This window comes from Lactuca virosa, chromosome 8 (assembly GCF_052849685.1).
Source record: "Lactuca virosa cultivar CGN04683 chromosome 8, Lactuca_virosa_CGN04683_v6, whole genome shotgun sequence".
NCBI classification, from domain to species: domain Eukaryota; kingdom Viridiplantae; phylum Streptophyta; class Magnoliopsida; order Asterales; family Asteraceae; genus Lactuca; species Lactuca virosa.
The window spans coordinates 192,571,089-192,584,472 of NC_136433.1; the positions used below are offsets into that span (position 1 = coordinate 192,571,089).

Genomic DNA, 13,384 nt, shown 5'->3' on the forward strand with positions numbered 1-13,384 from the left:
TCTTAGCCCAATGCCTCGGGAACCCTCCGAGGTCTTCACCAGGGATGACATGGAAACCCTCCAAGATCTTATACCCTAGTGCCTTGGGAACCCCCCTTTCACACCCCCAAACCGAGATGGCGGAAACATTCGGGGGGCGGAGGACGTCATGTGTAGTATCATAACAATGCATAATAGTAAAGCAAGCAACAACATCCATTGCATTAATAGAATAGTTAATACAAGTGTGTTTTGTGAGTAGTTGCAAGACACCAAAAATATATCAAAATAAAAGATGAGTCTTGAACATGCTCCGTCTTCTTAAAATCTGGTCCAGTGTACCTGTCTACAGGTGACCTGAGAATACAAGTTATTTTGAAAGAGAGTATCAACATTTAAGTTGGTGAGTTCATAAGTATTTAATGTCAAATGTTTGTGTTTGTTTCATGAAAATGTTTATTTTTGTTTGGTAAAAATTTGTATACTTCCCAGAAAATCTTATATTTTCTTATAAAAATGAAATATAGTCTTCTACCCAAGACCCGACTGTTTAGTATGTTTGTTCTCTTAGAAAAAGTATAAAGTGCAAGTTTTCCATATTTGTAAGACCATCTTTACGAGAAAAATAGTACGCATTTCTTATGTGAGAATATCACTGTATGAATGTAATCGAAAATGAAGGTTTACTGAAGTGTTTTGTAAAATAACCGACTGATGCATTAACTACCTTGTAACCAAATTGGTTAATTTAGGTTAAATGTGATTAGGTTATAACCATGCTTGATTGACTAGTATAGAACACGACGTTCTTCAGGCGTCGAAAATGGTATGACATTTCTCACCCGTAGACCTGCAGGTCCCACTGTAGCTAGCAGCAAGGTGTGGGATGGTCAATCCCATATAGATCTATACACAAACTCACGCCCTCCCTCCAGGAGACTCTGGTTACAAAACATGACATAACAAGTATATTGCTATATCAAGAAATAGTATCTCACATTTTAGTTATCTGTTTGTTGTTATAGTATGTATGTATGTTCCTTCTTATTCTTGTTATAGTATGAATGTATTGACTCATGTATGTTTCTCTGATCTAGAAATAGTATGTAGTGATCCTTTAAACTATACCTATTATAGTTTACTAGAATGTTTGTTTGAACTATTACTGATTTATAGAAAAGACTCATTTGTTCAACATAAGCAACTGAGTTAAGTATGTTCCTTAAAATGGGGGTTTAAATATTCAAGTATATATTTAGCAAGTATAACTATGATTTAGCCGACAGTCGGACTAGTGATCCTACCCTAAGCCCACAACCAAACAAGGAACAGGAGTCAAGGTATTTAGCAATAGTCCTAAGTCCGTTAAAGCATATTTATACATAAATAGATACACGAATATGATTTTGATAATAAAAGCAATCTAAAACAGTTTAAAAGAGTTTTTGAAATGATTTTAACAACAATTATAAGCATAACAAATCCTTTTGTTTGACGTTTTCACATGTAAGTGTTTAACACAATTATATTGTTTTCTACTTGTATTCTCCCTCTTAAAAGTATTTAAAAAGCATTTAAAAGCATATAACACTGTAATTTGTAGGGGTATGAACTCACCTTATGTGAGTGATTCAATATAGGGTTCCATATAGGTTGATTGATTCCACAAGCTAGTTCCCGGGACAAAACAAGTCCTATATAGCAATTTATGCAACATATCGGTATGAAGTTAGTGAATATAACCTCAAAGGCATTAGGAAAACAACCTAGGATGTAAGGAACACTTATAGAAGAAGTGTTAGAATCCGAAATAAAAAAACTGTTTGATGTTCACGGCCGTAAAGCGTTCACGGCCCTTGAAGATTTGAAGGATTCGCGGTCGAAAACTCAGAAATGAAGAACACTTCATTGCTGAAAGGATGAACTTATGATGATTCTCAACAGATCCGAAGATGGATTAAGGATCCTTGGATGATAGATGAGAGAAAAGAGGGTTTACGGTTGATGATCTTTGGGAGAGAATGGGAGTGTTTGCGGTCAGAAGAGTAGAAGTGAGTCAAAAATAGTCGACACTTATATATATAGGGGATGAGTTCATGGCCGTACACCGATGGTTCACGGTCCGAAGGCATGATCACGGCCCGAAGGCATGATCACGACCCGAAGGTTGTTCACGGCCCGAAGGCTTTTTACCGCCCCGAAGACTGTTTGTGGTCCTCGGTTCCAAAATACTTTCCTCCATAAACCCGATCACTCATATATACTAGTCCCATACACCTTTAGCTCCTTAATCTAACTATATTAAGATAATAAAAGAAATAAGTTTGACCCTTGATTAATATGTTTGACTTTAGTTGACCAAGTTTGACTTTTACAAGATAAAAATTACGGGTTGTCACATCATCCCCCTGTTAAAGGGAATTTCGCCCGAAATTAAGAATAAAAAAAACACATGGACTAAGGAAAAAGATGAGGATACTTATGTTTCATTTGATCCTCTCGCTCCCAGGTGAATTCAGGTCCCCGCTTTGCATTCCAGCGAACCTTCACTATCGGGATACGGCTTTGCTTTGGTTTGTTTGACTTCCCTATCCATGATTTCTACGGGTTCTTCCACGAAGTTGAGGCTCTCATTGATCTCGATTTCATCGAGTGGGATTACAAGAGTCTCATCAGAAAGGCACTTCTTTAGGTTCGATACGTGGAAGGTAGGGTGTACGTTACTAAGTTCTTGAGGTAGTTTGAGTTTATAAGCTACTGGGCTGATTCTTGCGAGAATCTCGAAAGGCCCAATGTACCTTGGATTTAGCTTGCCACGCTTCCCGAAGCATATCAAGCCCTTCCAGAGTGAGACCTTCAATGGAACAAGGTCACCAACCTGAAATTTCAAACGTTTTCGTCTTTTGTCAGCGTAGCTTTTCTGTCGGTCTCTAGAGGCTTTCAATCGTTCGCAAATCTGTACGATCTTCTCTGTCGTTTCCCGAATGATTTACGGACCTGTCAGAGTGTTTTCAGGAACTTGTCCTTTAGCTAGTTGCGTCTCACCCACCTCAGCCCAACACAGAGGGGATCTGCACTTCCGGCCACAGAGGGCTTCAAATGGAGCAACCTTGATACAAGAATGGTAGTTGTTGTTGTATGAAAACTCGACCAATGGCAAATGGATATCCCATGCTTTATCAAAGTCGATCACACAAGCTCTCAGCATGTCTTCCAATGTTTGTATCGTCCTCTCACTCTATCCATCAGTTTGTGGGTGGTAGGCTGTACTCATGTCCAGCCTAGTTCCCAGGGACTTTTGTAGCGACTGCCAGAATCTTGAAGTGAATCTACTGTCTCTATCAGAGATGATAGATATGGGAACACCATGCAGCCGTACGATCTCCCTAATGTAAGTTATGGTCAGTTTCTCCATCTTGTCGGTTTCTTTGATCGGTAGGAAGTTTGTGGACTTGGTTAATCTGTTGACGATTACCCAAATGGTATCAAGTCCACCCGTTGTCTTGGGCAACTTGGTTATGAAGTCCATTGTAATCCGCTCCCACTTCCACTCAGGTATCTCCTATTGTTGTAGTAAACCTGAGGGCTTTTGTATTCTACTTTAACTTTGGCGCAAGTAAGGCACTTGCCCACAAAGGTAGCAATATCTGCTTTCATGTTAGGCCACCAATATAACTTTTTGAGATCCAGATACATCTTATCTGAACCTGGATGAACGGATTATCGAGTATTGTGCGCTTCGTTCATCACAACGTATATGAGGCCACCGAACTTCGATGTCCAGATCCGATCCATGAGGTATAAGACTCCGTCACCCTTGACTACTAAGTTCTTATCCATCCCTCTTAGGGTTTCACCTGCCACATTTTCCGGATTCAAGGCTTCCTGTTGAGCCTCTTTAATTTGTGTGGACAGATATGAATGGATTGTCCTAGTCAGTGCCTTGACTCTACGACCAGAGTATTCTTTCCGACTTAGGGTGTCACCTACTACATTGGCTTTACCGGGATGATAACGAATTTCACATTCGTAGTCATTTAGTAGCTCGGCCCACCATCGTTGTCTCATGTTGAGCTCCTTCTGGTCGAATATATGTTGAAGGCTTTTATGATCTGTAAAGATAGTGCTTTTCGTACCATACAGGTAGTGTCTCCAGATCTTCATAGCAAATACCACTGCTCCTAACTCAAGATCATGTGTAGTGTAGTTGACTTCGTGTGTCTTAAGCTGTCTTGAGGCATATGCGATGACCTTTCCTCGTTGCATAAGAACACAGCTAAGCCCTTGGTTGGATGCATGGCAGTAAACCATGAAATCTTCTATCCCTTTTGGGAGAGATAATATCGGTGCATTGCACAAGGATTGCTTCAGCGTTTGGAACACCTTTTCTTATTTCTCTTCCCAGTCAAAGGTCACACCTTTCTGGGTCAATGTGGTAAGGGGTTTCACAATCTTCGAAAAGTTTTGAATAAACTGCGATAGTAGCCAGCGAGGCCTAGCAATTGACGAATTTTCGTAGGCGTCTTTGATGCTGACCAGTTCTCAAAGGCCTTTTTTTGGAAGGGTCCACGTGAATTCCCTCTTCACTAACCACGTGACCCAAGAATTCGACTCTTTAAATCCAAAATTCGCAATTAGAGAACTTTGCATAAAGCTTCTCTGCTCGTAGTGTTTCTAAGATCTGTTGTAGGTGCTGACTATGTTCCTCCTTACTGCGAGAATAGATGAGTATGTCGTCAATGAACACGATCACGAATTTATCTAAGTAAGGACGGCACACCCGGTTCATTAAGTCCATGAACACTGCGGGCGCATTGGTTAATCCGAAGGGCATCACTACAAACTCATAGTGACCATAACGAGTTCGGAAGGCTGTTTTGGGAACATCTTCCTCTAACACCTGTAACTGGTGATACCCGGATCTTAAGTCAATCTTCGAAAAGTAGCTCGCTCCTTGAAGTTGGTCAAATAAATCGTATATCCGTGGTAGAGGGTATCGGTTCTTAATGGTTAGTTTGTTTAGCTTGCAATAGTCGATGCACATACGAAACGATCCATCCTTCTTCTTCACGAACAAGACCGGTGCTCCCCAGGGTGAGAAGCTTGGTCTAATGAATCCTTTACTTATCAGTTCGTTCATTTGACTGGATAGTTCCTGCATCTCAGCTGGTGCTAATCGATAAGGCAATTTGGCTACAGGGGTGTGTCCTAGAATTAAGTCGATTTTGAACTCGACTTGACGTTGTGGTGATAATCCTGGAAGTTCTTCGGGAAAAATGTTGGGAAAGTCGCGTACTTCTGGGATGTTCTTTATGTCTTTCACCTTTTGGCTCATATCAACCACGTGGGCAAGAAACGTGTGATATTCTTTTCGTACGTTTCTCTGGGCTTGTATACTAGAGATGATTCGAAGGTTCGTGCCTGGTTTATCGCCATAGATAACTAGGGTTTCGCTATTCGGTAGATTAAGACGAACAAATTTTTCAAAACACATGATGTCAGCACGATGAAGACTCAACCAATCCATGCCGATAATGACGTCGAAACTTTTAATTGAGACAGGCATGAGGTCGATTTGAAATGAATAGTTATCTACAGAGAGTGTGCATCCTATGTAAATGTCGTTAGTGCTCTTAGCCTTCCCGTTAGCCATTTCTACGGTGAATGTTTCTTTTAGTGCTCGTGGTGGTTGTTTAAGTAAGTGTGCAAATTTTTGGTTCACGAAACTCCTCTCCGCTCCACTATCAAATAGTATGCATGCATAAGAGTTCATGAGGAGAAACGTACCCGTGACCACCGAAGGGTCTGCCACAGCCTCATCATGGACTATCGCCAGAACTCTCCCTACTCCACCAGGGTTCCCTACTTTCGGGCAGTTCCTCTTGAAGTGTCTAACCTCACCAAACCCTTAGCAGGCCTGGCCTGCTCCAGTACCAGGGACCTGAGTGATTGGCCTTGCTGGAGCCTTACAGAAACGGGTTGTGTGGCCTTTCCTATTGCAGTTAGCACACTGTATCTCCCGGAAGGGACCGTTGTGGTGGAAGTTGCACTTGTTGCACTTAGGCAAACTCCCAGCGTACTGCTTCGTCGGCGCAGGGGTTGTTGCGGCATGAACAGCCACAATCTGTTGTTTCTTGGCAGAGTTCTGCGCCGAGTTGTTCTTCTTCCTATCCCAAAACTTCTCTTGTTGTCGATTGTTTTGGCTGGTTCTGGCACAACAGGGGTTGTTGATGGTGTGCGGACTCCATGGTCGATGAGTCGTTGTGCCAATCGTTTGGCACTATCGAATGTAGCGGGGTTTGAAGACAATACATTCCCCTGAAATGGAGGTACCAGTCCCCACATGTACCTCTCAACCTTCTTGGCCTTAGTGGGGACCATCCCCGGACACAGAGCTACTAGGTCGCTAAACCTAGTTGTGTAGGCTACTATGTCAGAGCCTTTCATAATCAGGCTTCAAAGCTCCTGTTCGAGCTTCTGAACTTTGCCCTTCGGGCAGTATTCTCCGATCATCAGCTCCTTTAGAGCTTCCCATCCCATCGAGTTAGCCACTATCAGAGTAAGTGACTTGACATGGCTATTCCACCATGTGAGGGCCCTGTCTGCGATGGTGCAGGCAGCAAATTTTACTTTGCTTCCTTCCCGGAAGGAGCATATTTCGAAGACAGACTTCGTCTTCTCGAACCACTGCGAGAGGGCAATGATTCTACCACTGCCATTAAAGGCTTTGGTTTTGCAGTTGGTGAATTCTTTGTAAGAACATTCCCTAGGATACCCGTGACTATCACCTTGGGTGGACTTAACACCCGTTCATCCTCCGCTAGTTCCGCTAGCGTTGACCTGCGCTAAGGCTGCCGTTACAGCCGCAGTCACTGCAGCTTGAGAAACTACAGGATCGAATTGTGGATGAGGTGGTGGATTGTTTCTGTTCGATCTACGAGGAGGCATCTTTCAACTATAAGATTACAAATATGAAGATAATTGTAAGTATTCAGCAGTGAAAATAATGAGAGTGTCCCATGAACTAAGTCACCATAGTTCAACATGTAATTGTCTGAGTGTTTTCAATAGAGAGTTATCAATAGAAAGATGAAAGTATTTGAATAAAGATATTCCAAGAGGATTGGATGTCTGTCAATATCATTGGTATTATAGATGTATAGAATTCAGGAAAATTTGGCCTTGTAAAAGGTCTACAACATACCAATATAGAGAAAATTTTGACAACACAAAGCCCTAAAGAAACTTGAAAGTTTAAGGTCTAAACATAAACAGGAATTAAGACTAGAGTCTATAAGTAGTCATAAGCAATATCCAAAAAGAGTGAGTAGAGTAAGATCTACTCGTGAGGAGTGTTGTTCCGGTTGGCAGTAGATTCTGCCCTGGATCCAGCCAGTTGTTGTTCTATTTCCCACACATGCCTTTCCAATGCAACTTGACCCTGACGAAGTTCTCTAACTTCGGATCAACTGGCATTCAGTTTCATCTGTAGTGCGTCAGTGTGAGTCCTAGTTAACCCTTGGTCATCAGACAGGTGGCGGAGACAAACTGTGTTGACTCCTGAGTTAGCCCTGATTTCCATGACCTGGTCGATGGTTGTCCTTCCTTGCTTAGCAATGCGAGCAACACGACGAACCAAGATAGGGATGGCTCTGTCAACCGAGCCTCCCTCGCTTAAGTTGTAGAAGCTTCGGTCTCCATTATAGGGAGGTGGTTGTCCCTGTTCATGGCTCCACCTTCCCAAGTTCACTGCCCACAGAGGTGTCGGGCCTTGAAATCCTGGTCGAGGGTTAGGATTTTGGGCAACTTGAGGCGGATTATAGACCTCGGGTTCTGAGTCAGAACTCTCCTCCTGCTCATCCTCTTCGTTCTCTTCCTCAGAACTCTCCTCGGGGTCTTCTTCTACTGGGACCACCGGGTTCTCTTCTTCGGGTTCAACTTCAAGCCATCCACCGTTCCCTTGATTGGGAAAGTACGGGTCACCGGGGAGATGGAATCCAGCCATGTTATCTAAGCGAGAAAAGAGGTGTAAGAGACGTATAATAGACGTATTACTAAAGATATTTATAGGATGATCCTTACCAGTTACTTCAATACTTACTTAGTGCATACCATCTATATATAACCCAGATATAATAGACCTTCGAATAGGTGATCCAACTCTAAGACCAGAACCAAACAAGGAACATGAAGTAAAGTGAAGATCACAGATTCTAAGTCTATAACATCTTAGTTACATATAACCTTAACGTATTCACTCAGTAACTATTCACCTACTAGTAAAGGCCCTTTTTAGTTTTCACATAAGTAATTATAGTGCGACAAAATACTCCTATAGTATTTTAAGTTTATGTTATGTTCCAGTGTTTCATTGTAGTAGAGTTGGTAAGTTTTAGACTTGTTGCCACGCCACAACCATTCCTAGGCACATGCTAATCACTTCTGGGACATATATAGTTGATCGGGCTATATCAATCCCAGACTTGATTATATGTCCCCAAGCTTACTTGTGTTGTTCAACAAACTCAATACTTTTATTCTGTTATTGTATGACACTGATCTTAGTATGAATGCATGTATGTATACTTTTAGTAAAATATTTTATTATTTAAAAAGTATATTCTCTTGGTTAGAGTGTTTTAATCACGATGTGTTTATAGTTGTATATCTTTTATGAGTTAATATACTCAGTTCACTATAAACAATGCTCTGATGCCAATCTGTCACACCCCCAAACCGAGATGGCGGAAACATTCAGGGGCGGAGGACGTCATGTACAGTATCATAACAATGCATAATAGTAAAGCAAGCAACAACATCCATTGCATTATTAGAATAGTTAATACAAGTGTGTTTTGTGAGTAGTTGCAAGACACCAAAAATATATCAAAATAAAAGATGAGTCTTGAACATGTTCCGTCTTCTCAAAATCTGGTCCAGTGTACCTGTCTACAGGTGACCTGAGAATACAAGTTATTTTGAAAGAGAGTATCAACATTTAAGTTGGTGAGTTCATAAGTATTTAATGTCAAATGTTTGTGTTTGTTTCATGAAAATGTTTGTGTTTGTTTGGTAAAAAGTTTATATACTTCCCAGAAAATCTTATATTTTCTTATAAAAACGAAATGTAGTCTTCTACCCAAGACGCGACTGTTTAGTATGTTTGTTCTCTTATAAAAAGTATAAAGTGCAAGTTTTCCATATTTGTAAGACCATCTTTACGAGAAAAATAGTACGCATTTCTTATGTGAGAATATCACTGTATGAATGTAATGGAAAATGAAGGTTTACAAAAGTGTTTTGTAAAATAACCGACTGATGCATTAACTACCTTGTAACCAAATTGGTTAATTTAGGTTAAATGTGATTAGGTTATAACCATGCTTGATTGACTAGTATAGAACACAACGTTCTACAGGCGTCGAAAATGGTATGACATTTGTCACCTGTAGACCTGCAGGTCCCACTGTAGCTAGCAGCAAGGTGTGGGATGGTCAATCTCGTATAGATCTATACACAAACTCACGCTCTCCCTCCAGGAGACTCTGGTTACAAAACGTGACATAACAAGTATATTGCTATATCAAGAAATAGTATCTCACATTTTAGTTATCTTGTTCTTGTTATAGTATGTATGTATGTTCCTTCTTATTCTTGTTATAGTATGAATGTATTGACTCATGTATGTTTCTCTGATCTAGAAATAGTATGTAGTGATCCTCTAAACTATACCTATTATAGTTTACTAGAATGTTTGGTTGAACTATTACTGATTTATAGAAAATACGCAATTGTTCAACATAAGCAACTGAGTTAAGTATGTTCCTTAAAATATGGGTTTTAATATTTAAGTATATATTTAGCAAGTATAACTATGATTTGGCCGAAAGTCAGACTAGTGATCCTACCTTAAGCGCACAACCAAACAAGGAACAGGAGTCAAGGTATTTAGCAATAGTCCTAAGTCCGTTAAAGCATACTTATACATAAATAGATACACGAATATGATTTTGATAATAAAAGCAATCTAAAATAGTTTAAGAGTTTTTGAAATGATTTTAACAACAATTATAAGCATAAGAAATCCTTTTGTTTGATGTTTTCACATGTAAGTGTTTAACACAATTATATTGTTTTCTACTTGTACTCTCCCCCTTAAAAGTATTTAAAAAGCATTTAAAAGCATATAACACTGTAATTTGTAGGGGTATGAACTCACCTTGTGTGAGTGATTCAATATAGGGTTCGATATAGGTTGATTGATTCCACAAGCTAGTTCCCGGGACAAAACAAGTCCTATATAGCAATTTATGCAACATATGGGCATGAAGTTAGTGTATATAACCTCAAAGGCATTAGGAAAACAACCTAGGATGTAAGGAACACTTATAGAAGAAGTGTTAGAATCTGAAATCAAGAAACTTTTTGATGTTCACGGCCAGACCTCGGTTTTCATGGCCGTAAATCGTTCACGGCCCTTGAAGATTTGAAGGGTTCACGGTCGAAAACTCAGAAATGAAGAACACTTGATTGCTGAAAGGATGAACTTATGATGATTCTCAACAGATCTGAAGGTGGATTAAGGATCCTCGGATGATAGATGGGAGAAAAGAGGGTTTACGGTTGATGATCTTTGGGAGAGAATGGGAGTGTTTGCGGTTAGAAGAGTAGAGGTGAGTCAAAAATAGTTGACACTTATATATATAGGGGATGAGTTCACGGCCGTACATCCATGGTTCACGGTCCGAAGGCATGATCATGGCCCGAAGGCTGTTCACGGCCCGAAGGCTGTTCACTGCCCGAAGACGGTTTGTGGTCCTCGGTTCCAAAAGACTTTCCTCCATAAACCCGATCACTCATATATACTAGTCCCATACACTTTTAGCTCCTTAATCTAACTATATTAAGATAATAAAAGAAATAAGTTTGACCCTTGATTAATATGTTTGACTTTAGTTGACCAAGTTTGACTTTTACAAGATAGAAATTACGGGTTCCACACCCGCGAGGTCTTTTACTTAAGATACAATGGAAACCCTCCAAGGTCTTACACCCAAGTGCCTCGGGAACCCCCCGAGGTCTTTCATGCAAATATCACAAAAATACTAGCATACTATATAGCATGTAACCAACTAGTATAACACATATCACTACATCACTAGTGTACCACATATCACAAAATGGGCCGGCCTTGGTCCCTTCGACCCATTATTATGGTGAGGAGACTCACCTCTCAACAATTATTGAACCGATAAGATAAGTCCCAACTCACAGCTCCAACTCAACTGCCTATAACCATCATTTGACTAACTTTGTCAAGATCCCGAAATACCAAAATACCCTCAAAGTCAAACTTGGTCAACCATGGTCAATGTCCAGGTCAACAGTCAAGGTCAACAATCCATGTTGACCCCAACTCGTCGAGTGCATATAGAAACTCGTCGAGTTCCTTCAGTGTTCAGAAAACCGGGAAAAACCCTAGTCAACTCGCCGAGTTGTCTCATCAACTCGCCGAGTTCACTCAGTATCCGGAAAAGCAGGGTAATCCAATCCAACTCGTCGAGTTGTCTAATCAACTCGTCGAGTTTTCCCAGTCTTAACCTATTCAGCCCTTTTTGGTCGAATCTAAATCCCCAAACTACAGATCCAGTCCCCTAGGGTTAAGATAACACGTAAAGTTGCTAACTTTACATCCATGGAATGCATTAGAGGGCTAAAAACACTTAAGGAAGCTTATCAAGGGTCTTAGAGAATGAAGGAGGGCCAAGACTTGATAAAGTTGGCAACTTTAAGTCCATAAAGGCCCTGAGATATCCATATCTGAAGCCAAATCTTCATATCATGCTCAAATCCAAGAGTAGTCCCAAACTAGGCTAATAATGGCCATAAAATTTCATAGAAGAAGATCTAAACAATGAAAGGCCAAGGTTTCGACTTTATACCTCAATGTAGTTGCAACACTAGAGGAAATCTCAGATCTACTGCCTTCTACTCAATCTCTCCTCTTCAAGCTTCTAGTATCATTCAAATGAGCACCAAAAGTCACTCTCCAAGCTCACACACACACACAAGAAGGTACAAGGCTCGAACTAGGGTTTCTCTGGATTGTAAAGACGATGAGGGAGGCCACGAAAGAGCCATAAGTTCTTTATATAGGGTGAAAAACCCATAAAATTAGGGTTTTCCTTTCCAACATCTACTCGCCGAGTTGGGGCTCCCCAACTCGTCGAGTTGAGTCCTTAACCCGTGTCCAAAAGAATTCCTACACGACGAGTTGGAAGTTCCCAACTCGTCGAGTTCCAGTCCAAAACTTTAAATTATTGAAAAATAATTAATTCCTGGACCAAGTGTTATAACACAAAATCATGATCACTCACACACCATTAGGGTTTTCCCTGATGTTGTATATATACTCATCTATACATGTATATCCCTTGATTGATAGGAATACGTCTATACTAAGAACCGATATTATCATCAAAGATTCTAGATTTGTGATCTATTCTATACATATCTATATCATTACCTAATATAAAAAGACATCTTCCTAATATACAAAGATATACAATCGGATAACTGAACTGTAAGTTGACGCTGATAAGCTTGATACGTTGGCGCAACAGAGTAGTTGATGACGCTGACCTTTCAGCGTGTCTGGTGTTTGACTCATCAGATCATAAGTTGTGACCTTACAATTTCATCCCACTATTAAAGGTTTCAAAGTTGAACATCGCTAACTTTCAACAAAATGGTGGAGAGTCTTTATACGAAGTATGGGAAAGATACAAGGGAATGCTAAGATATTGCCCACAACACAACCTGAATGTCCAACAAGAAGTGTTGATCTTCTATGATGGGATAAATGTGACCAAGAGATAGCTCCTTGACTCTCAAGGATCCATGAAGAAGAAGGATCTGGCTACAATTAAGGCGTTAATATAAGAGTTTTCCAAACATTCAAGGGAATACCACGACCCTTAAGAGGATACACGTATAGGAAATACGATTAGCAATGTAGCTTCAGAAGACTTAGATGTGGTGAATGCGAAGTTAGATACTATGGATCGTAGAATCATGAAGATGGGTCAATCCATACATGCAACTCAAGTGGGTGTGATAATTATAGCAGACCACACATGACCAAGGATTGTCACCTCGATGATAATGGAAAAAGGAAGGCTCAAACTTATTATTCGAGTGGGCATAGATATGAAGACGATTTGAGGAAGCCCAAGAAGCAATGGAATCCATATGACGAATATATTAAAGAAACAGAAGAAAAATACAAGCTAAAAGGACATGGATTCTATCAAAAGGAGAAACTCGAGATCGAAAAACATCTTAATTTGAGTCCATGCTTGCACGGCTTTGTCACACCCCCAAACCGAGACGACGAAAACGTTCG

The 13,384-nt window shown here is 40.4% G+C and overlaps 1 non-coding gene across 1 annotated transcript; it reads right to left on the reverse strand.

Annotated features, from left to right (window-relative positions):
• Nucleotides 1-12,691: 12,691 nt before the first annotated feature.
• Nucleotides 12,692-12,800, reverse strand: LOC145134991 (small nucleolar RNA R71). The gene has a single exon (XR_013719472.1). It is a non-coding gene; the product is annotated as a small nucleolar RNA R71 (small nucleolar RNA).
• Between the last annotated feature and the right edge of the window lie 584 nt (nt 12,801-13,384).